The 24,966-nt window shown below is 34.0% G+C and overlaps 1 long non-coding RNA gene across 1 annotated transcript in view; it reads left to right on the top strand.

Annotated features, from left to right (window-relative positions):
• LOC100726696 (uncharacterized) overlaps positions 1–24,966 on the top strand; it is a 136,207-nt gene that overhangs the window by 27,049 nt on the left and 84,192 nt on the right. The window contains exons 3-5 of the long non-coding RNA XR_010047705.1: positions 10,287–10,381; positions 18,568–18,609; positions 21,142–21,244. This is a non-coding gene — a long non-coding RNA (uncharacterized LOC100726696). The remainder of the gene's footprint in view (positions 1–10,286; positions 10,382–18,567; positions 18,610–21,141; positions 21,245–24,966) is intronic.

The following is a 24,966-nucleotide window of genomic DNA, read 5'->3' as shown; positions in this document are numbered from 1 at the left end:
GGTCAATGGACGTTAGAGGATCATATGCTGAGTATGACCCTTCCAGAAGTGTCTTCCTACTCAGCTCCTAGCTGATTTTCCTGGAGCTCATCACATGTCAAGTCTGACCACCCAGGCAGACTAAGTGCAGTTGTACCACGTGTCCCTTTCTGGAACATGTATTTCTCTGTTTATTTTGTGAGGAACAAGAGTGATTTCCTCAAGAGTATTCTAGTAGTAACCAGAGAGCTAATGTACTGGCCTCTTTTCGGCAAAATACATTCTTACCTCTTGGTGGTGAGAAGGGGTATCTGTTTTATCCTCTACTTTTGATCTGTTCAGAATATTCTTTCTCTCTTGATTTTTTTTTAAAGAGAAATGCCATTAAAATGCTGTTTTCATCTCTGTTAGCTCAGTATGTCAGTGGTCCAAACCACTCTCACAGTATTTTTAAAATGTACTTTGTTGCTCTGGATCTTGGACTCCTTGGAAGGATAAGTTATGGCAACAGACTTAGCATTCTGGGCGAAGTATGAGAGTGAAAGCAGTGCTGGAGAGATGCTGAGGAGCAGCGATAGTCCGTGGGCTGTGTCCTGGCTGTGTGTGGCATGGCATAAGAATTTCTCCCTTAATCAGATGTGGGCCAGTCTTCATGGTTAAGGAGGGAAATAGAGTTACCGTGCTCTTGGCTTCACTGAGCTGAAAATGCTGGAAAACAATTTGTGTTTCAAAATTTCAAGGAAATTTTATCAGAGCTGTAAAAGAGAAAGAGAAAAAAAGTAAAAGAAATTGGCAGTTATTAGGGTATTTGTACAATGTTTCTTGCTTTCTTATTTCCAAATACAAGGTCGAATTGAATTTGCTGGCTGCCTCTGTAGTTGGATGAGGTTGCATTCTTAGTCTGGCCAGGGAGTTTCAGTCAGAAGTAATGTGTATGTTCTCGTTATCAGTGTCACACTCTCTAGAGGCTCAGGTTCTATCTTCCTTGGTGACTATCAAGCAGCTATCAAGCTGGTGGCTCCTTATTCATCTGTTGTTTCTGAGTAACATGTCAGCCTCAGTGGAGATGTCATTTCTGGAAAAAATTAACATCTATAGTTTAAATCCATTGACCTTTGTCTTTTTTTTTATACAGCATACATGTCCTACTAAATAATTTGACTCCATACTTACAAACTCTTTGATCTTTTTAATATGTTAGGTAAAGCCTATTATCATTGTACACTAATGGGCTTTTCTCTTAAGGGCAGTGGTTTAGCACCAGATTCTGATAACACTCCAAGAAGCCTTTTCTCCTATCACCACTGCTGAAATTAATTCTGTCTGTAATTCTTACCATCAGTCACTCCAGAATAAAAGGCTGGAGCCTTTTAGTGGATAGTACTTTCATAACATGTACCTATTTTAGAGCTGCTAAGAAGCCAGGAGAGGAAATAGCTGCCCTTTTTCAGATTCTCTAATGAGAGGTAGACTTTCATCTGTCCTGAGATTTCACTTTAGCACAATTCTATTAGTCTAGGCTTAAAGGCATAAAAATGAAAATAAATGTATTTTGTTTTAATTTTAAATGACAGTTCATATAAACTGTTAAAACTTACAGGGTAAAATGTGGTGTTTCAATGCAAGTGTACATTGTAGAATAGTGGCTTCAAATTTGATGTACTAATTAGTATATGTAGCATTTTAAATGTCTATTATTTCTTTACTGTGTGAACATTTAAATCCATTATTTCAGCTATTTTGAAATATTCAGCACATTAAATGTATTTGCCATGCTGTGAAATGTAATACCAGAGCTTACTCTTTCTACTGTAACTGTACCTACTGCCTAATATCTCCACATTCTTCATCTACCTCACATCTAACTCCCACCTACCGCCTTTCTACACTTGTATGTCTCAGAATTGGTTTTGATTACACATATAAATGAGATGGTGCAGTATTTGTTACTCTTTGCCTAACTTATTTAATATAACTGAACATAGTCTAATTTCATCCACATTGTTGCCTATGACTGATTTTCAGCATAGTATTTCATTGCTCACTTGCACTAAATTTAGAAATCCATTCATCTGTGGATGGACACTGCCTTGGTTACTTTTCTCTTGTTGCTGAGACAAAATACCCAACACCCCAAATTAAGGAAGGGAAGGTTTATTTAGCTCACGGTTTGTGGAAGTTTCAGTCCAAAATCAGCTGGCTCCCAGGCAAGGTGGTAACAATTCAGTAAGGCAAAGTTCAAGATGACAGAAGACAGCAATGCAGCAAGAGCAAAAGGGATGAAAAAGCTTCTTTTCCTGCCTTATATTATACACAGGTCTCTCCTGCCATCCCCAGGGTAGGTTTTGTTCACAAAATCTCCTTGCCCTCCTCTTGCATAGGATGAGTCTATTTAAAAAGCAAGGCCTCTGGCTCTTTGTTGAATAATTTAAACTTCTAAGCTTCTCAGATAGATACAGTGTATCAACAATAGCAGGCTCTTAGATTGTTCTGCATATTGGCTACTTGTGAGCAGTACTGTGTTGGAACATGGTAGTACAGACATCTCTTTCACAGATTTTAGTTCCTTTTTTTGTATAGAACCCATAGTGGGACTGTTGGCAAATCTTAAAGCCCGACAGAACCAGAATTGCTATTAAGTGTCACACACAAAAAATGGCGACCTTCATCCCAAAAATCAGGGTGAATTAATGAAGTTGATATATGTAAGAAGCAGAAGCATGTCCACTAAATCAAGGACAGGTGCTAGCTGTCTTTCCTTGCTATTTATATTTTGTAACCATGTGGGAGGACAAGGTTGAGACCTGTTTTTTATGACAGAAAATTTTAAAATGATGCTGTTCTCCAGATGATTATATCTGAGAGTTTAGGTTTTTGTCAAGTTTCATTTCCCTCTGTCACCTGTCACTGTTTCTTTAGCAATTCATTTTAACTCTAATTTTGTAAGCAGATTCAGATTAAATTTAGATTAGAGTGCACCCTAAATTTAAAATTTACACTAACATTCTCCATATAAATAGTCCAATTACATATGGGAGTAGGGACTAAGATTTTCTGATCCATAACTGGTTAGATTTTCCTGATTAGTTAACATTTTAGCTGGAAGCTGTTCTCTTTTCAGGGTAGTGGATGTTTACTCCTGATGTATTTTTAAATATCTAAAACAGCTTTTCTCTACACTGAAGTATTCAACTTAGTGTCTTTAAAATATGGTGCAAACAGAAAATTTAAGATGGGACTCAAATAAAACCCCAATTCAAAACTTGAAACTAGTTTAGTCATGGTAGAACTCATATGTGGCTTCTAGTGAATATCTGCTGGTGCAGAGGATTTCCTTTGTTCACATTAATACATGTCATCCATCAGCTTTTCAGAGTAAACTGTTTTTACATGGGGTTATTACTACTCTTCTAAGTTTGCTAAGAAAAATATGATATGGAAAAGTGGAATTGGATGGAATCTTCTTTCTCAAGTTGGATTTGTTATTTTAGTTATTTAAAGGAGAGGGTTTTTTTTGTACCTTGCAAGGGAAAGGGACTCAAAGCTTGATCTTCAACTAGAAATGAATGTTGATGGAATTATTTTGGATCTTGATACTTGAGAGAATATAGGAGGACACAAGATATATACTGGATGACACATGTTCATTTAAAAAACACAAATTGTAAATTTGGAATGTTTATAGAAGTTGATTTAAGGAAGTCAGGTTTATGATATTTTCAATTTTGTGATAGTATTCTGTCAGTGAGGTGGTGGTATACAATAGCAATAGCAGTAATGCTATTCGATGTTATTTTTCAGGAAAGGAGATTTTGCTGTTAAGTATGTTATGGTTTGTGCTGGAGCGAGGAGCAAGAAACACTGGTTAGTACCATCACTGTAGTGACAGGCAGCCTCAAGTAGGGCTAACTTGAGAACATGTGGATTAATCTGTGAATATACCCCACATTAGCCTTTGTTTATGTGTTTATATAACACTTAAAAGATTATTTTAAAAATAAAAATACTTTATAATAAAATTCTTAAAAATTACCTGTGAATTATATCTTTTGTTTTAAAGAATATACCATAAAAGAACATAGCACTGTTGTTTAACAAGTGTGTTTTGAATAGATTTATATAAAATTTATGTCAAACTCTTTGAACCATACAGTTTCTTCCCAAACAATTCTTCTGTCTTGAACATAAACATAGTTCTTTTCTAAACTAAAGAAAGGCATACCATTGAGTTATATGCAAGTTTCAAATTTTTTTCACTTTAAAACTAGCACAAAAGGTATCAAATCATCAGTGATGCTTCTCTAAGTTTAATGTTGTGTAGTCAGTCTAATTGCTAAGTTCTATTTCTTAACATCAAATTCTAATTATTTCTTCCACTCTGTGTCCTTAACTTACATCTGTAAACTTGATATCCTATTCAAGTTATTGTCCACTTCAAGTCCTAAGGCTTTGGACTTCCAGTAAATCAGCACTTAAGCTTACACTGACGGACCTGGTAAGCAGATAGAAAGAGAGTATGTTGTGTATTATTTCTTTGTCTTTGTAGGTTATTTCTATTTTAAGTGAGCCTAGCCTCTGGATAATATGATAAAAATACTCTACCATTCATTAAGTGTGTTTTCCAAATATAAATGTCTTACTATATCTGGTTTATCTGAGAGAATGTCAAATATGGTGATGCATTTATGAGATTATACATAGAACGTATCTAGAAGGAAACAAATATTTCAAAAATAATTTTCACTTAAAAGATTTAAAAATATTTAAATATCCAGTGGTTTGGAAAGATCTTTAAATCCCTTTATATAAAGCCTGAATTATTCCTTTTAATCTATTAACTGATTTTCTATTATCAGTTTGTTTTTGACTATTAACTGTATGGAATATCTAATGTATGATTAAATAATTCAGAATTGTGGCATGATCTTGAACAGGAAACAGTAAAATTGTGATAAAATTAAAAGACATTACTGTCATCAAGAAATCAGTTAATATCAAATGCTGCCAATGCTGTGGGTGAAAAGGTGCCCTTCTTCATTGTTGATGGGAGTGGAAACTGGTATCAACACTGTGGGGATCAGTACATAGATTCTGCAAAATACTTAAAACAGAAATCACATTGAATGGAGTATTCTCATTTTACAATTTTTACTGGAAGAGTTAAATACATCATAGAACAGTCATACAGGCATACTCATAGAGGAATAGCTCATAATAGCTAAATGATAGAGACCTGTATGCCAATGATCAGATGAATGGGAAAAGTAAATGTGGTATTTATATATAATAGAATATTACTCTATCATAAAAAAGATAAATTTGGGTCATTTATAAAAAGATAAAAAGGATGTACCTGGCTAACATAATGTTAATTGAAGTCAGGCAACCTCTAATAGAGCGTGATTTCTTTTATATGGGAAACCCAAAGCATAAATAGCAAAATAAAAGAAGATAACAAAACAAAGGGAGATAGATCTTTTGCAGAAGGGAAGAAAGGGGACCCCAAGAGATGTAGAGAAGGATGAGGGAAGGGATGGGAAGGCGATGAGAAGAGACTGAAGATGTATTATGTACATGAGCCAGCTCACCACAATCAGTGTAATCATTATGCACTGCAAACATGGGCTAATGAAAACAAAAATTAAAAGAATAACAAATCACCTGGTGAGGAAAAAGTAAAACTGTGCTTGCCTATAATCATTTGTGGGGTATATATAATTTAAACAGAACTAGGCTATTGAAGTGTAAGAAAGTTTTTTAAAGAGTGCTTTTAGGGAGGAGGTAGAACGCATGATTGATCAAAACAGGTAGCAAGAAAGAGAATAAAATCAGCTGAAACAGAAAGTCAACTAAAGTGATCCCAGCAGGCATAATTATATTTTCAGGGAAGTGAATCCCCAACTTCTCTAGTCAGCGTGAGACTGATTAAAGGGAATATAAAATATAGTCCACTTAAGGCCAAGTTTGAACATCTATAGATAAAGAAGTCTGCATACTGTACATTTCGTGAAGCTATTTTATTTTTCAGGTCACTACTGTCCAGCAAAGAAATTAGTATAATGGAAAGATGAATATTTTTAAATTAGTAAATTTTTAAATGAGGGAAATGACTTTAAAAAGAAAACTAATTTTCCTGTTTTAATGAGTTTTTTCTTTAGATATTATAACTAAGTGGCCCCAATTTGAAAGTGTAGTTGCCTTCTCCAAATGTAATCAATCTTTGAGACTACAAGGCGGGCTCCAATAGGAGACTTAGCAGTTGGGTGAGAGCTGTGTCAGTGTTAGTGTCATGCTATGCTCTTTTTACTTGTATGCAGGGTGGCTTCTGAGGCCACATAGAGGCTTCCTCTCCAGCTGGAATGCAGTGAAGTTCTTACATGTGTAACTTTGTTAATGCCCTACTAGCATCAGTTCAAGACTTGGTTACTGTCCTCAGCAGTTTGTACTAAAAGACTAAAAGTTATTTGTGTGTGTGTGTGTGTGTGTGTGTGTGTGTGTGTGTGTGCGTGTGTGTGTGTGTGTGTGTGTGTTTCGCTGTTGTCCTTGCTTTAACTTCCTTGCAATCATCAGTAAAATTCAAATGATGAACCTAAGGTGAAAACTGACACGTTAGCTATATCTATGCTTGATCAGGCCTTCCTGATTTTATTCCCAACAAAAGGGAGCCCAGTACATGCCTGTATGTCTGTGATAGTTTATAGATTAAGAGGTTTGGTTGACCTGAAGAGTAGCACAGTGACTTCTGTAGCATCTGTTTCCCTGACTCAGAATGGACTTCATTGCAGTTCCAGGATATATAATGAAATCTAGTGATAGTTAGTTAGCTTATTACTAACTGTGATTGTGTAGGAGAATTGTCTGAAGTGTAAGTAGTGAATTTATAAAATTTCTTCTAATATTTCAGAGTAAAATTATAGAAATATTAATCTATGAGTTCTCAATGAAGACAAAATCACGAAGTTTAAATCTATCTGCACTGTAATGATTTCACAGTGTATACCTGTCTCAAAACATGATGTCATACACACTGTGAATGCATACAGTTTTATTTGTCAGCAATCATCATTTTAAAAAAAACCACTGACCCTTAGCAGTAACCTCAGAATGTAATGTGGATAATATTCCAAGCAGTTTGTTTCAAAGTAGATTAACAAATAAAAGAAAACATTGGAGAGACACATATTACTTGTCTTTACCCCATAAATATAATTTATTAGAATTTAGTAGAAAATATCCCTTACAATGATGCAGTAGGTCTTTATGTAACATATTAAAAACTAGTGATCTTGTGACAATAGAAGAAAGAGGAGTTTAAAACTTTCCTATCTGGAGATACAGGAAAATATTTTTCTGATTCATTTTACTATTCTAATTGTTTTACTAAGCCAAATATATTTGGAAAAGTGAGGTAGAAATAAATCATTGCATAATTTTGTACATTTGATATGTGACAATGATGCACTATTCTTTCAGTAGATTGAGAATTCAATTTCATTAATTTATCTAGACTATCCACTTGACCCAGTCATTCTAAGAGGGGACTGTTTCTTGCATATGGTATGTCAAGAAATAAAAATTATAGTAGTAGCTTCAGTCATTTCTCTATCCCATATTTAACTGCAGTGCAGTTACTGTTCCTTGTGGTAATTGAAGCTACAAATGGAAGCAGTCTTAATGTCTGTCCACAGACTGTTCTCAAATTGCTCCTAGGCCTTTTGTTGGACTGGCTAGGTTGAGGTGATGGGAATGTCAGCAGTGGTATGTTGGGTCTCGTGTCTCACCTGTATGGCAGCAGTCTTGCGTCCTGGATGTTGGTGTGGTGCTCATAGGGTGGACAACAGCTCTTGGCTCCTGCCTGTCAGAGCCAACTACTAGTATCTCTTAACCTGGTTTCTCCTTCCTAGTCTCAACCAGTAGAATGAAGTTCTCTTATTTTAACTTGAACTCTTTTATCATGTGTAAAAAAAACAGTATTTAACCCATTTCCCATTTAGGAAAAAGTGCAGCTTGCTGCCAATGTTCATTTAATTTTCAGTGATCCAGAAGCACTATATGTTATGAATGAAAATGCTACTAAAAGAGTGCTATAAATAGAAAGATGTCTGTTTGCAAAGACTACCAATACACTATAGCAATACAAAAGTAATGATAAAACTAAGATATTTTGTGTCAGACTTTGAAAGTACGGTTAGGACAATAATCTGCAAGTTCCTAAGGGTAAACGCTGTAGCCGCAAGTGCTGCCAGCATGTATTCTGTAGGCAAATAGGAAATACTACTTACAAATAAAAGTATTATTCTAATAAGATCTCATTAAAAAAACATTATATATGGTTTGTGGTAAACTATTTTTATCAGAAATGCTCAGAAACAACCTAAAAGAATCATTTCTTAAATTTACTGATCTCATGCTCAAAATTTTAAGGTAATTTTGGATATTTACCAAAAGATAAATTAACAGATTATTTTTGCCTCATATAGCATGGGATAACATAGAGACCACTAAGTTCTCCCCCATGCAACAGTTATCTACTAATTGCCATTGCACAAAGTAGAGTAATGCTTCTCAGAATTGGAAAAAAAAAGAACATACTCTTGTCGAATTAATTGGATGTGCTATGCATAGATGTATTCATCTCAATTATTATTTGTGAGATTAGGAAATATTTAAGCAAAAGATTCTTGAATAGGAATAATTATTCAAAAATGTGTCTTTCTTTAAATAGACTTAGGGATACATGGTCTGATAAAATAAACCATTTATATATTTTGGACACTTGGGAATTGTATAATCTTAAACTCAAACTTCAGTTTCCCCAAAAATATGTGCATCAAAATTTTTGCCAGTCATTCACAATTTGATTTGGTCAGATAACATAGTGGTAAGTAGAATCTAAAGGGCCATATTTGTTAAGTTCATATTCTTTATTGCTTATTAGACATTGTACCAAAACCCAGGTGTTTTTTTGGTCTTTTTCGTTTTTATGGGTACCAGGAATCAAACTCATGACTGCCTGCTTGCAAGGCAGGCGCTTATGTCACTGCGCTAAATCCCCAGACTCCAAACCCCAGGTTTAATGGGGTGGCATGTTTAGTTGAGACATTTTAAATGCTCAGTTTTTGGGGTGAAACAATTTATAGTCACTAGGAATTCTTTTGGCAATAGGAAATGCATTAACTCACTCTACATGGATTTGCAGTTAAAAAATCAGCCTTCTAGATTCTTACATATTTGCACAGTCATATTAAGTTTTTCATCTTTGATACAAATTTGGCCAAATCCAAATGTTTTCTAAGATAATTGAAGAAAATTTGTTAAAATAAAATTGTGAAAACTGTAAGTGGCCACCCTGAACATTATGAAAAGTTAAAGTTTCTCATTTTAAATGTTTTATTTTAGAATTTTATTGACACACTTTGCCATGCTCTATATAATACTGGATGGTTTTAAAGAAAATGTTCCAGCAGTCATTAAGTTAGAGTCAGTTGTCTGTGATTTCAGCCTTAAAAAGTAAGATGGCATTCATTCCAGTCCGGTTTGGCTTCATTTTGCTTATTCTAACATCACAAGAATAACTTTGTGCTTATATTTCTTATACATTTTTCTAAGGTTAGTAATACAGTTTGCACAAATGACAGCATTGGGATCCAGACCTTTTTAAGTGACATAACTGCAATTTTCCTTTTTGATCTATACAGCACACAGTACCTACTTTTTCCTGAATAACTTTTTTTTTTAAATGGAAATTTCCTTGGAGAAAATATATGCTTATCAAAAGTTAGAGCTGTGTTCTTGAGCAATCTTCAAAGCTGAAGTAAATAAGACATGAAGTTTAACTTCCCAGTAGGATTTAATTCAGAAATTGCTTGCCGAATACAAATGTTCATAACCTTCTGTCATAAGATTTTCTCATTATTTTGGTCCAGTTCAGAAGATTAGATGTAAAATATTATAAAATTCAAAATTAATAGCTTAAAAAAGCACCAGCTTATATATTTTATGGTTAAAAAGAAATGTGTATGACTCTGGTTCAGGATTTATACATTTCGCACTGTGCGAGATCAGGCAGTTAAATGACACTTCGTAAGATCAATTTAATTTAAAATCAAGGTTAAAAATCATAATATTAAGGTAATTATTTTTTAGTGTTCTTTCAGGAAAACATCCATGTAAAGTTATGTAAAATTTTTAGTCTTAATTTTTATGGCTACTTTTTAGTCTCCTTCAGTAAGAAAACTGAAACGCCTCCAACATCTATCTGAGAGATCACTTTAGCTCTTTATCAACTTTTGTGGTTTGTGTTTCAGATGTGCTTCCCCCATCCCCAAGGTCCATGGAGTCAAGGAAGCAGCTGAATCCAGCACTTGTGATTGGTTCCTGGGCTAGCGCTGGGGTTGGCAGTGTGAGTGTTGTGCCCACCCAGGGGCTGGGAGCCAGCATACAGTATGGGGAGGGAAGGCAGCATGCTTTTTTTCCTTTTTTGCCCTTTCCCACTTGGTATTTGGGGTGGCCATGAATGACTCCCCTTCCACCCTGCCTTGGAACCAGGTGAGTATGGACTGAAATCTCCAAAAAACTTTCAGATAAGTAAACCTTCCCTTGCTTCACTTGGATGTCAGGTATTTTGTCTCAACAATCAGAGAAAAGTAATCAGGACACCTCCTCTTGCTCTATGAACTGCTCCATTTTGCTTATTGATAATTTCTTCTCTTGTTATTCAAAAAATCAGAGAGACATCTCTCACAGTTTTTAGATACTTGGCATTTAAAATAAGACCAACTGTCTTTAGATATGGATGCTTTTTTTTTCTTACTATCTGTGCTTATGATAGTTTTAACTTCTTCGAGCTTTCAGTTTCAATATATTAATTGGTAAAGTGGGGTTAGCAATAGAATTTTTATTTTAGAAAATATGTTTCAAATAGTCAATGAATTAATGCAGGTAAAGTATGTTTAATTAAATGTTAGAGAAATTATTCAAAGTTGACAGCTAAAATTAATAATTAAAATATAGGATTTAAATACAAGACTCAGCTGAAATTCTAAGACCAGGAACAGTATGTAGGTGCCAAGAACAGAAGATCCTCAAATGAAGTACTAGAGGCAGTGATGAACTAGGACACACACGCCACAGCAGGCTCTTTGTATCACTGAAAGCTCCAAAAGGTTCATCTCCACTATAGCAGACCATTCCCTTGGAAACTTACAGTGAAAATTTTCAGGCTATCTTTTCAGCATTAGAGATGCACATTTCCAACTCTTATTTTTTATTAGTAAATGTTTATGATGCATAATGAATGTGTTTCATCCTGCAGAGTTGTTACATGTATATACCCACATCAGGAACCTTTTCATTTCTCTTTTCCCCCACTCTCCTCCGCCTTCCTTCATCCATTGATCCTCTTCCCATCTGCAAGGTATCTACCTCCCTGTTTCCTGTGATCCTTTATTTTGCTCTTTGAATTATTTGTTCTTTGAATTTCTCATGTAAAATATGTGAGGTTCAACCTTTCATGATGGAATTATTTCATTAGCTTTGTGATTTCAAGGTGTATCTTTTCTTACAAACGACTCAAATTTATCCTGTTTTATGCCTGAGTAGTAGTCAGATAGATCGATTGATCCATTGATGGAGCTATCATTCATGATTGAATTCTGATGATTGGAAGGAATTGCATTTTGTGGGTTAAAAAATGTTTTACAGCAGAGAATACCTAGGAAGTGAATCAAATGTTAATTTTATATCATTCACTATAATTATAGAAACATGTTATGTTGGAGCTTTTGATATGCTGAAGCAGGAAAAAAAAGGCAGAAGCAAGGTTGTACCACAAAGACGCTCCTTAGCTGGATACAAAAATCAATACTCAAAAATCAATAGCATTTCTATACAGTAACAACAAAATCACAGAGAAATAAGAGAAGTCAAACCCTTCACAGTAGCAATGAAAAAAATGAAATATTGAGGAGTTATTCTCATGAAAGTAGAGAAAGATCGGTATAAGGAAAAGTATAATACACTGAAAAAAAAAAGAATTTGAAGAAGATCTCAGAAAATGGAAAGACATCCCTTGCTAATGGATAGAAAGAATAAATATTGTGAAAATGGCCATTCTCCCCAAACTATTATACAGATTCAATGCAATCCCGATAAAAATACCATCAGCATACCTCATAGATCTCAAAAAATCACTCCTAAAATTCATCTGGAATCAGAAGAGACCTAGAATAACAGAGACAGTTCTAAGCAACAAAGGCAAGGCAGGAGGCATCACAGTCTCTGACTTGAAGTTATCCTACAAAGCAACCGTAGTAAAATCAACAAGGTACTGGAATAAAAACAGAGCCAAAGATCAATGCAATAGGTTGGAAGATACAACCACAACTACAAACACACTCATCCACTTTATCTTTGATAAAGGAGCCAAGCAGGTTCACTGGAAGAACGACAGTCTCTTTAATAAATGGTGTTGGAAAAACTGGCTTCCCATATGCCAAAAACTAAAACTAGACCCATGCCTATCACCATATACTAAATTAAAATCTAAATGGATCAAAGATCTGAATATTAAAGCAGAAACACTAAATCTATTGGAAAACAATTTGGGTAAAAACCTTGAAGACACAGGGATAAGTAGATAATTCATGAATAGGAGTCAAACTGCATGGGAAATACTTCCCAGAATCAATAACTGGGGTCATGTCCTATTATAAAGTTTCTACATGTCAAAAGAAATCTCTAGCATAGTGAAAAGAAAACCTACAAATTGGTAGACAATCTTAGTGTACTGTCCCTCAGATGAAGGACTTCTGTCTAAAACATATAAAGAATTTTTAAAAAATCAGACCACCAAAATTCAAGGATATAATCCAAAAATGGGCATCTGAGATTCTCAGATGAAGAAATACAAATGCAAATAAATACATGAAAAAATGTTCATAATCATTACTCATTAGATAAATTCAAATTAAAACCACACTGAGATTCCATTTCACTCCAGAAAGAATGGCCAGGATAAAGGAAACTACCAATAACACATGCTGGAGAGGCTTTGGGGAAAAAGAAACTCTTCTGCACTCTTGGTGGGAGTGTAGACTGGTGCAACATTTGTGGAGGTCAGTCTAGAGATTTCCCAGAAAGCTGGGATTGGAAGTCCTATTTGTTAAAGCTATTCCACTTCTAGGCATATTCCCAGAAGAACAGAAAACATCATACCGCAGTGATATATGTGCACCCATGTTTGTTGCAGCACAATTTGTAATAGCCAGACCTTGGAAACAACCTAAGTGTTCATCAACTGAGGAATGGATAAAAAAGCTGTGGTATTTTTATACAATGGAGTACTACTCAGCTATAAAGAACGATCACATTGAGATATTTATAAATAAATGGGCGCAGCTTGAGACCATTCTCATAAGCGAAATAAATCACACTCACATGTATAAACACCGAATGGTTTTCCTAGTGTAAGAAATGGTAAGAATACATAAAAGTATGTGGTAACCATTATTCCCCATTACATTGCTTTGAAGCTTTATAATGTTCTCATTTATTAGTTGGAATGGTTTTATTCTGGGTTTATTTTAGTGGCTGTGAAGGTATGAACAGCTATTTTGAAGAAAACAAGACGTGATAATAGCTGGTGATGATTTAATATCATCTCGTTTTGAAGTCCCACCAAGCTTATGTTCTGTCTCCATCGGTTTTATCACATTGTATCTTACTGGATTTTATTATATGTGAAAATATAAACAAAATTTTTTATAGACAAGGAGATAATATAACCATTGTTCATTTTCTGTTAGTTGGTTCTGAATACCGTGTAATACTTTGATTCTCTTAAATGGTTTCATACTGTCTTTTTATGTTTGATACTATAGTACATGAAGGTATACTCAAATATTTCAAGGAAAGAGACACTATGGTAGCTACTGTTATGTAGGATTGTCTTGTGGTAAAACACTATGTTGCCTAAATTGTTCTGTTCTGACCTGTGTTATTATGCCCTCTTTATCTTAATCTTTTTTACAATTAAAAATGCAAATAAAACTAGAAATACATTTTCTATATCTAAGTTATGAATTCTTAAGAGAGGCACTGTCCTGGATCATCTAGAGAGTCCTGCCTGAAGTGCTCATTTGGCTTCTTGGGTGTACGATGTACTCTGGGAACTGAGGAGAAAAAAATAACCAGAAGAGGTGATGAATTTAATAGAACCTAAGTCTCTCAGGCAAAGAACTTCTCTGAGTGGCCATAGAAGGGAGAGCCACCTTTGGCCATCTTCTAATCCTGAAAGGCATCAAATACAAATCAAGACTGCACTAGTGAGGAAGCACCATCTACTTAACCGCTCACTTAAGGAGCTAATTTTAGTAAGTCAGAAATTGTAGCCAGGGAATGGCAGGTAAAGAAGAAAATCTAAATACACATCCATTCCTCTCATCCTGGTTTCCAGATCTTACGCAAAATCAGAGGAGATAAGAGGAGAGAACTGCAATGTTGTGTGAAGTTTGGTTGTTTTCTAGAACTCAAAATCCATGTATTCTTAATGTGGTATTATCTGATTAAAAAATGGGTTAAATTAATGATGCTGCCTGTAATTTTATTGGAATACAGGATAAAACTAGTTCAAAAATATTATTTAAATGGGTAGGAGCAAAAAATAAAATTAAAAATATACTAAATAAATGAACATTTAAAATAAATGAAAATAGTATGCATGCCAAAAATTTTAAAAAGTAATTAGGATAATCAAATTTGGCTTCAATAACTATGTGATCTCAGGCAGGTGTCATTTCACCCAGTGGATTCTTGTATTGAATAAATTTGATAAAACTTATATTTCTTGTTACATTATCTTATAAAAATTAATAAAAATATGCAATTTTCAATCAACTGTATTTAAATAATTGCACTGATAAGTGGTTAAGAAAGTCTTTATAAACAAATGCATATTAGCAGATTACAATTGTGTTTACTGACCCAGCATTTTAAACCTAAGTTTCATCATTACTCATGATAATACAGTAGTAACATTGCATTGTAAAGTCTAACATTTTAGAGCCATTGTGGAGCAAGTGCACTGTTAGTCTTTGAGAAAAACCAGAAAAACTCATTTTCCTCAACAGGAATCTAATACTACATTAGACAATGGGAATGATTTTTTCAATTAGGAAGGGTACAAGGGATGAGCAATGAGGGAGGAAAAGAAGGGAAAAGAGATTTTTTAAATAAAGAGTTGAAAGTAAAAACAGAAATAGACTTTTTGCAGTTATGCAGGGGAAAAAGGGTAGGACAGGGGAGAGGAAGGGTCAAAAAAGAATTAAGATCTGTAACATTATATACAAATTTGCCCTAAGGAATGTGATCACTGTGTACTATAAACCGGTACTAATGGAAGAGGAAATCAGGGGCTAAAAATAGAATGCTCACTGAAGTTTAATATTCAGAATGGGATGAATTAAAATTATCTCTTTAAATCACTCTGTTTTACTAGTTTAAGTCTATTTACTGAGTGTTCCAGATGCCTTGTTTGCCACAGTTTTACCTAATTTAGTATAGCGGTTTTAGACATAGCTTGTTTATTTGTCCCAAAACAACTTCTAATCTGAGATGGTTTGGTCCCCATGAACTTGTTGTCTTCAGTCCCACATTTCTTTGAGTGTGTTGTGTGGTTCATGACTTTAAAGATATGGACTTAGTAGATGATTGACAAAGGTGATGAAGAACAGGCAGATAATTGTTGGTATCTTGCATCAGTAGTTCAACTAACTGACATTGAATAGTTAGGCAAAATTATTTAGTTAACAGACATTTTAGTTGTTCTATGAAGTCTATGTAAGATATGTAAGATAATTCCTATTCATCTCATTGTCAAGTAAGTACATATTACTAATTATTGTCACTGTTATTTATTTGATTAGAAAAAAACACTTTTCATAGAAAGAATATGAAATCTGGGCTCTGTAGGATCATTTATATTTCCTTGTATGTACAACTTATTCCTGTAAGGAGCACAGACATGGCATCAACACTTTATATCTACAAGTCAACAATAATAAATAAAATGTTCGATATTTTGTCATTTTTTATGAGGTTTCAGTCTGTTCTCTTATGTCACCTTTACCAAGAGTGTAAATTTTATGAAAAGTCATCTGGATAGGAACTGTGTAAAAGACAATCTTGTCATATCAAGGTGAAAGTGTCAAATCAGTAAGATTCCTAAATTTAATTTAAAAATATAGTAATTTCTATATTTATTTATAAATGCATTCAAATACCATTTAATGTTGCTTTTCTCAGTCATTACCCAGCCCTAGTGTCCATGATTCATTGAATATTTTGTGTACTACATGTTTTATTTTATTCTGGATAAATTATACCTAGTGTTCATAGTTTTTTTTAATATTGAGAGCATTTTATAGCTCGATGTAATATATAATTCATACATTAGATACTTCCTTGAGTGCCCTTTGAAAGTTATATTGTTTAAAGTATTGAAGGCCCTAAATCATGTTTTAATACTTTTTTTCCTTCTATGATCAGAATTTGAAAGTTATTATTGTGGCATGCCAGTGCATTAATTCTTCTCTGTTATTTCCTTTGCACAATATTATACGGAAGTACAAAGTATTTATAATTTATTGCTTTTGGACCAGTTAATTTATAATCATGGCACCTGAATTATTCCTTCGATACTCTGTTCTCAATGCTGTACTGCTGTTCAACATAGAATATAGTTTTTGTTAGTATGTTCTGAGCTAATCATGTTATTTTATTGTTTTTGTAACCAACTTTATTAGAGTTACTTTATGGTGGTGTTGGTCCAATATGAAAATATTTCATCTCATCTTTATAGTTTTTCTAAATAGTGTCTATTCCTTCTTAACTTGGTTTTAAATGTTTTTGTTTTTATTTTATGAAAAATAAAATAAAATTTCATAACAAAATAATAGAGAATAACAAAGTAATCATTAAATAACAGCAGTGTATCATTCCCTTCAAAGTATTTGCCTAGAGTACAAGTCATCAACAAAAAGTATTCTGTCTTACAAAGAGAGAAGCTAGCCATTTTAAGTCCATATTTTAATCCATGTTTTGAATAAGAGTAGAGTTCTATATAGCACTAAATACACACATATATATTTATATATAGTGCTATATATGTGGTTATTAAAAATTACATAGTTTTTCATTTTCATTGTGCAGTTCCATTCAATTGCTTGCTTTCTAAAAAATACTTGTAAGAACAGTTGTAGGTTTACTGTAAAATTTAAAAGCTGCTGCTAATTTTATAAACAATCATGGAGAAAAGTGGATGGAGTAAAAATATGTAGCTATTAAGGAATTTTGTCTATCAAAACAGTTTTGTAAATAAATATGAACTTCATGATAAATACTCATAGTTTTATGTACAGTTTTTGATACAGCACATAAATAAAATCGTCCATATCTTTCAGGTATAAATTACTAAAGATTCTATAAGAAATCACATTTAGAAAACCAGGTTTGGTGGGTCATGCCTGTAATCCCGGGACTCAGAAGACCGAGTCAGGAGAGTTGTCACAAGTTTGAGGCCAACCTGGGCTCTATAGTGAGTTCATAACAAAATATTGTCTCAAAAAATCACATTTAGGTTATGACATAAGTAGTGACTCAGATATTGCTTGGAGGGTTGGTTAGGCAGGAGTATTTTAGGTAGAAAGGAATATTATGAGGGGCTTTATGGAAAGGTTAAAGGGCAAGGTGAATTTAAGGATTTTCTAGCATTTAAGAATGTGTATGATTATGGTAGCCATTGTTGATTTTCCTATTGTCTTGTTTTGAAGACCTGCAATGCTTTCATTCTTTTTTTTTGAACAATTTTATACTTTTTTTTGTCATGTTTGAGTTCATTTGTGTGTGAAGATATGTACTACTATTTTGAAGAAAACAAGAGGCATTATGATAGCCACTGCTGATTTCTTGTTGACTTGTTTTGAAATCCTGTGTTGTTTGCATTGTTTTGTTCTGATCTGCTTTATTCTGTTTTGTTTTGTTCCATTATCTTTAAAAAATTAAAAAGAATGATGTATGATTTTTTAAAAATGAATAATATATGATAGGATAGATGTGCTGCCAAAGGGGAGAAAGTTGTGTGAGCTATAAGTGGGACCAAGCCAAGAAGTGTCTTTCCCACTGTGATAAAGAATTCAGAGTATGGTTGGTCATCTGTATCAGCAGAACCTACGCCCATAAATTAAACCAAATGCAGACTGAAAATATTTGAAAAAAATCTATTTGTTTCTAATATGTACAGACTTATTACCCACACAATATAGTATAAGTTATTTACATAGCATTCACATTGAATTAAGTATTGTAAGTCATCTAGCACTTATTTTAAAATATATGAAGTCTAGGTTATAAAATATATGTGTCTAGGTTATATGCAAATATTACACGATTTTGTACAAGCAATCTGAGCATCTGAAGATTTTGTTACCATGAGTATTCCTGCAGTCAATCCCCTGTGGATACCAAGGGATGGGTGGGTGTCTTTGTAGGAAACACTTTCTAACTCAGTGATTCTTAAATGTTTTATCGCAGAATGTTACTGCACATTCAGTGAAAAAGGACTGTGTTAAAAAGGTGAGAGAACTGCTGAGCTAAAAATAATGAAGCTATTTCTTCATGTCTTCTCCAATTTATTATTTTGTATTTCATATTATGAATGTAAAAGGGATATGTGGAATAGTTTTATCTACTAATGACTTCCCTTTTTGAAGTTTTCTATGAAGTCTCAAATCTAACTTTAATACGACTTCTGATAATTTATAATTTATATTTAATTTATACTTGTACACATGCTTTTTTTTCTGTTTTATAACCTGAATGGTAAGTCTGTGCCTATTTTGATTCAGTTTTATTACCAGAACTGTTCTCTACCCCCAGATGTGTGTGTGTATGTGGGTATGTGTTTGCATGTGTGTGTATGCATGTTTAGATGGATATGGATAGATGAGAAGAAACACATTTAATTCATATGTCTGTGTATGTGAAGAACAAATTTATATTTTAGCAAATATATAGGAGAGATCTATATTTGATAAAGATGAACTTTAAAGAGAATGAGGAATTTTGAACCGAAAATACAGAAAATAAATGTGTATTTTAAGTCAATGACTGAGGTTACATTGAATTTAATGGGGTTGATGAGATCAAAGGATGTCTAGTTCAGTAAGAGAGGGGATGGGTAGACAAGTGCACAAAAGACATGTGAAGTTGATTTGGAAACTTCAATATATTCTCTGTTGGTGCTGTGTCATATTACAATATATTCAGCACCTTAAAGAATGCAGATTTATTCTTGCAGTTTTGTAGGTTAAAAGTCTGCCCTGAGTCCCCCAGACTAAAATCAAAGTGTTAGCATAATTATGTTGCTTTCTGTTGACACTAGGGTTATTATTGTACTTTCTACTTTCTGGAGCCTGCCCACTCTTGTTGGCTTTGCTGCCTTACTCTATGTTCAAGGCTAAGAGTGTCTAGGCTTGAAAAGAAAATAAAGAATAGAAAGAAGAGAAGAGAGGGGAGGAGAGGTGAGGGGAGGGAGGAGAGGAGAGGAAAAAATGGCAAGTCCAGGCCTTGAAATGCATCTATGTCTTTCTCCTGGAGTAACATCTTCTGACTTTCTGTCTTATATTTATTATACCATGTGCCCCTCTACATGATGAGGAATAATCTCACTATTTTAAGGTTAGCTAATTTGCAACCTTATTTCATACACAGCTTTAGTTTCCCTGTACTGTAATCAAGTATTCACAGGTCTCTTGGATTAGGATGTGAGCAGCTTTGGAATGTGGCATTGTTCTCCCTACAACATCCAGTGTAAAAACTTAGATTCATTGTGTACAGTGAAGGATACATGTAGCAAGGGTGTCACTATTGTTTGAATATGTTCTCTTCAAAATTTAAGCTTTGTCAACATTGTACTCTAAAGAGGTTGCGCTTTGAAGAGTTGACTAGGCCTTGAAGTTCATCCCATATAAATCAGTTTAGGTTGCCTTACAAATGATCTGACTGAGGATATTGTTTCTGTTTTGTTCACCTTCCATCACATGAGAAAATAGGGAAACCCTGTCCAATTATAATGATTTGATTGTGAATTTTCTACCCTTCAGAATTGTGCAAAATAATTTTCCACTTTTTAAAGTTGCCCAGCCTCTGGTGTTCTTATTTAGTAGCACAAAATAAAGGAACACATATGGGATACTTGTTCATCATTGCAGTACTCAAGGAGATACTGTGTGCAAGTAACTGAATCAGGAGAACAGGAGATGATGTGCACTGACAGGAGAATAGTGATCTCAGATGTGGATGTGTTAATTCTGCAGGGGTTCTGAACTGTGCCTAAAGTATAAGAAAGTGGAATGAGGGAGAGATACTGTTTTGGAAGTTGACAGTAAAGTAAAAAGTAGATTCCTGAAAATATATAATGAATATTCTTTAAAATACGATAGTTTTTGAGTATTAAATATTGATTGGATAGAAGGAAACTTAAGATAGATTACTCAGAATATCAATGATTTTAAGTTTTAAAACTATTAGTCAATAAAAATAAGGAGTGCAGTGTGTTTACCATTCAAAATGGCAGACAAAGTTAGGAACTATCTGGCCTGCTAATTGTGAATTTTGTTCCTAAAGATTTATATTCATCCTGAAATCATCCCAAAGATCTGTGAATGTCATTCTTTGTCCTTGTTCGACACTGTATAGAATCAGCCATACAATGTGACAGTCCTTGGGGAGAAAAAAAAAAAAAAATATATATATATATTTTATAGTTGAAGTAAATCTTAACATGAAACAAATTTTTTTTCCAAAATTCGAAATTTAGCTGATATTAGGCTATAACAGTAGATACTATAAAATGTCCTATAACCAGTGTACAGAATGCTGAATTTATGATTTGACAGTGTGTTCATTTGAAAAATGATCCTTTAATTAGAAATAATTTTTGATGTTACTTCAGCATTATTCAAATGTGAAAGCTTTAAAATGAGTAGATAAAATTCTCAAATAAAATGAGATCAAGAGCACTTTAAAAAAGCAAAGCAAGGTCACTCTTTTCCAGTAATGTAGTACTCACTGAGAAATCCTTGATCTCTAATTTGCTCTTTCCAGTGGACTTACCTGCTGAAAGGAAGATTCCCTGGGGAGACACATCATCAGTGACTAAATTGACCTTCACATGTATGGACTGGTCTTCTCTATGCCTGATTAATGGGTAAGTGTTCTGAAGTATGACATTCCTCAGTGGAGGGATAATATCTGAACTTGATGTGACAGCTGGGGAAACAGTTTGGATTCTGATGACTTAAAAAGCTTCTCGACATTATACATTTCTTCCCATAATTCATGTCCTATATAATCAGCAATAAGAAAACATCAATATCTTATGAAAGCCTGCATCTGCTTCCTTATGCTTAATTATACTTGAGAAACTCATGGTGAATAAAATATTCTCCATTTGCCTAAGTGTTAAAATGTCATTACTTTTCTGTTGCATTCATTTTATATTACAAGATGTTGGTAATAAACAGTCTCACAATGGTACTTAATGACTTGCTTTCCCTACAGGATAATGATGATAATAATGTACATTTTTATTTTACTTTTATGCCAACAATAAAGATTCCATCTGTCATTTTTTTCTGTATACTGAACTAGCATAGTTCTTGGCATGGGTCACATTTGTAAATGTTTCATTTATGAACCATTCCTCCTCCTGAATCCTTGCAGTTCAGGATTATGCCAAAAAAGATAAGCTGTCTTGCAGTTCATGTGCCTCTCAATTTGACTTTGTGTTTGCTCCGACATTTCCTCAATAGTATCCAACAGGAAGTTGTTCTATATAGTTCTGATGATGTTATTTATCAATTAATTGTGCTAAAAGCTGTTTAATATACAAATGACAACTGATTATCTTAGTCTTTACTTTTTTCTTGCCCATTTATCTCATTATAGACTGTTCTGTTCCATAGGCAATTTTATGCACCAAGTTACTCAATAAAGTTGAATTTAGCTATTCAGAAGACAACCCACATTCTTTAGGCAGTTGGTGATCATGAAATTATGGTCAAAGTGTTAGAAAATTACCTTTTTATGTAAATTATTTTATAGCATCACCAGAGAATGTATGATAATGTATGAATAGGTTATCAAGTTTCATTTCCTGGTCATGAACGGTTAAATCTGACTATTCAGAGTTTATGTAGCTGCTTTAGAGAACAGTCTTCACTAATGGCAAATCCACACCCTGCCCCCAATTTTAGGGACCAGTGGAGGCAGGTTATTGGAATCAGTGGCAGACAGGGAATGGGAGAATCTAAGACAATGCCTTGGATTCAGATATATATCGAAGATTCCTTGAGTGGATAAATTAACAAGAGAAAATAAAAGGAAAAGACAACCAATGCATTAATTATGTCCCATGACACAAACTTCTTTTTGTTAGGGTACTGATGGTTGAATCCAGGATGCTGTATATTCTCTGCCACTGTACTTTAACTTCATTTTAAAATTTTTGATATCAAGTCTACTAAATTTCCCTGGGTGGTCTTAGATTTGTGATCTAAGGATCTTCTGCATCCCAGATAGCTGGGATAATGAGTATGCGGCACCATATTTGGCTGTATGCAAACTTTTGGTTATTAGTCTTATTTTCACACGTGGTTATTTTATCAAAGCTGCTAACAAGATGACATCCTGTTGATGAATAGGGAAGGCCAGATACTAAAACTTGATTATTCACTTTAGGCTGCAGTCACTCCTTAGTTATTGGAATAAGAATTATGCTTGACGAGGGTTATAAAAAACAAATTATTGGAATCAAGTATAGAACCCCAGATTCAGATAGAAGAAATAATCTAAACAGTGAATAGTTTCTTGAGACATGATGCAGTTGCAGCTTTAGTAATTACCACTCAGTATATTTCTATGAAAGGTTGCTTACCTATTGTAATTTTAGGAATAGCATGTAACAGTTCTAAGTTGCTGTACACAAGATACCATTATCAATTTATATTTAACTTGGTTGAATAAATGCATGGATACATGAAGCAGAGAAAAGAAGGAGAAATTCGTGATAATAAACATATCTATGTACTATTTGAGTTATTTTTCTCATGTAATAGGTGTTTCAATGGGGCAGCCAGTAAGTGGAACAATAATTAGATGCACAGGACTTGGACTGAGAAAATACAGCCCGAGGGCACTGCATGCTAAAGGGATTGGGAGCATGTTGGAGCATAAAAAAAGACTCCCAAACAGTAAAGAAGATGGGTGCTTTTTCACAGAACATTCTTTACACAAAAACAAATGTCTACTTTGATTAGATTTTACTTACAGGCTACTTTGCCTGTTGCCTATAACTCAGATCATTTGTAAATAGCTCGACAATCTTCATTACAAACCAAGTGTGATGTTCATTGACATTTCAAGTACCTGTTTTCCTGCTTCCCTCCAATGCTTTTTCAATATTTTGTGAAGAATTTTTCCCCAAGATACGAGATTCCTGTCCTTGCTCGTTTCCATTGACTCCTTTAAATTCATTCATTTATTCATTTATTAACATTATTCAACACACACACACACACACACACACACACACACACCTGCTGTTGAGGAGCTCGAACTATGTGAACAGAAATAATTTTAAATGAGTAAATGTAGTTTTAGCAGTGCTAACTTCTGATAATATGTAGTCCACTCTGTTTAAGCTCTGTCTCTAGACAAATCCAGTAATATTTTTTCCTACTTGTGAATATTTGGGAACATATTTTACAGGTGGAGAATTATGTCTTATCCTATCAACTCTGGAATGGATTTCTGCTATTTGTTTACTTCTTAGCACTTATATGGAGACTAAAATAAGTGATCTAATTATTGACACTAGATAGGGGTGTTGATGTGATGGTGGATGTCTGCCCTTTTGGAATAGCATAATTCTACACAATCTACAAAACAGCTTGAGGCTTTCCTTTCCTGCACTTCCAAATATATACATTTGAATCCATCTTTTTATTTCTATGTTTGATTAAACTATGCTATGGAATTGACACAATATCCTTCTAGTGGAAATTAGATAAAATGACCACCAGTACTGTTTGAAGGTAGACATTGTGTCTTACAAACTGTTTTTGTCCACCATTGGCTACTACAGAGCCTTCACTATAGTCATATCAAAATATATTAGATAGATGCAAGTAACATTTCTTGTCCTCCATGTACCCACTAAGGGAAGTTGGAATTTATTGCCAATAAGTCCATATAAGAGTAACCAAGAAAAAAGTAACTCGGGGCTATAAATTTCCTTCCATATTCAAGGGGAAAAACAGACATTTATTCATTGAATTCTTTCCTAAATTCTAGTATATTTTCTTTCTTTCTTTCTTTCTTTCTTTCTTTCTTTCTTTCTTTCTTTCTCTCTTTCTTTCTCTCTTTCTCTCTTTCTTTCTCTCTTTCTCTCTTTCTTTCTTTCTTTCTTTTTCATTGTTACTGGGGATCGAACTCACAACTGCCTGCTTGCAAGGCAGGTGCTTATGCCACTGAGCTAAATCCCCAGCCCCTATTCTTTCCTTCTAATATAAAGTCACTGTGTTTCTTTTTCGAGGTTTCCATAGTTTTTATGTTTCCTTCATTATATGGAAATCATTTTGAATGAGGATGCCCATTATATGTAAGACCTTTAATTATGTAGTTACAATATTTTAATCAGAAATGTAAAAACTATGATTAATTGTATTTTAGGCTTTACGCTTCATGGTACTATTTTTAAAAGGGAAAGTGTCCAAAGCCCATGAAGTGCATAGGGAGAGGGAGATGTAAGAGAGGATAGAACTAGAAATAGAAAGGAAAGGGGTACCTTTGATGCTGTGGAAGCAATGGGGAGCAGGTTCAATGATCTGGGCTGAATAAAGCACCTCTGCATGAGATATGAAGAGCTCA

The sequence above is a fragment of the Cavia porcellus genome, unplaced genomic scaffold, assembly GCF_034190915.1.
Source record: "Cavia porcellus strain 051 isolate PalLab524CR breed Dunkin Hartley unplaced genomic scaffold, mCavPor4.1 scaffold_5, whole genome shotgun sequence".
In the NCBI taxonomy this organism is placed as follows: Eukaryota; Metazoa; Chordata; class Mammalia; order Rodentia; family Caviidae; genus Cavia; species Cavia porcellus.
Note: the sequence above shows the minus strand (reverse complement) of the source record. Positions and strands in the feature narration are given on the sequence as shown.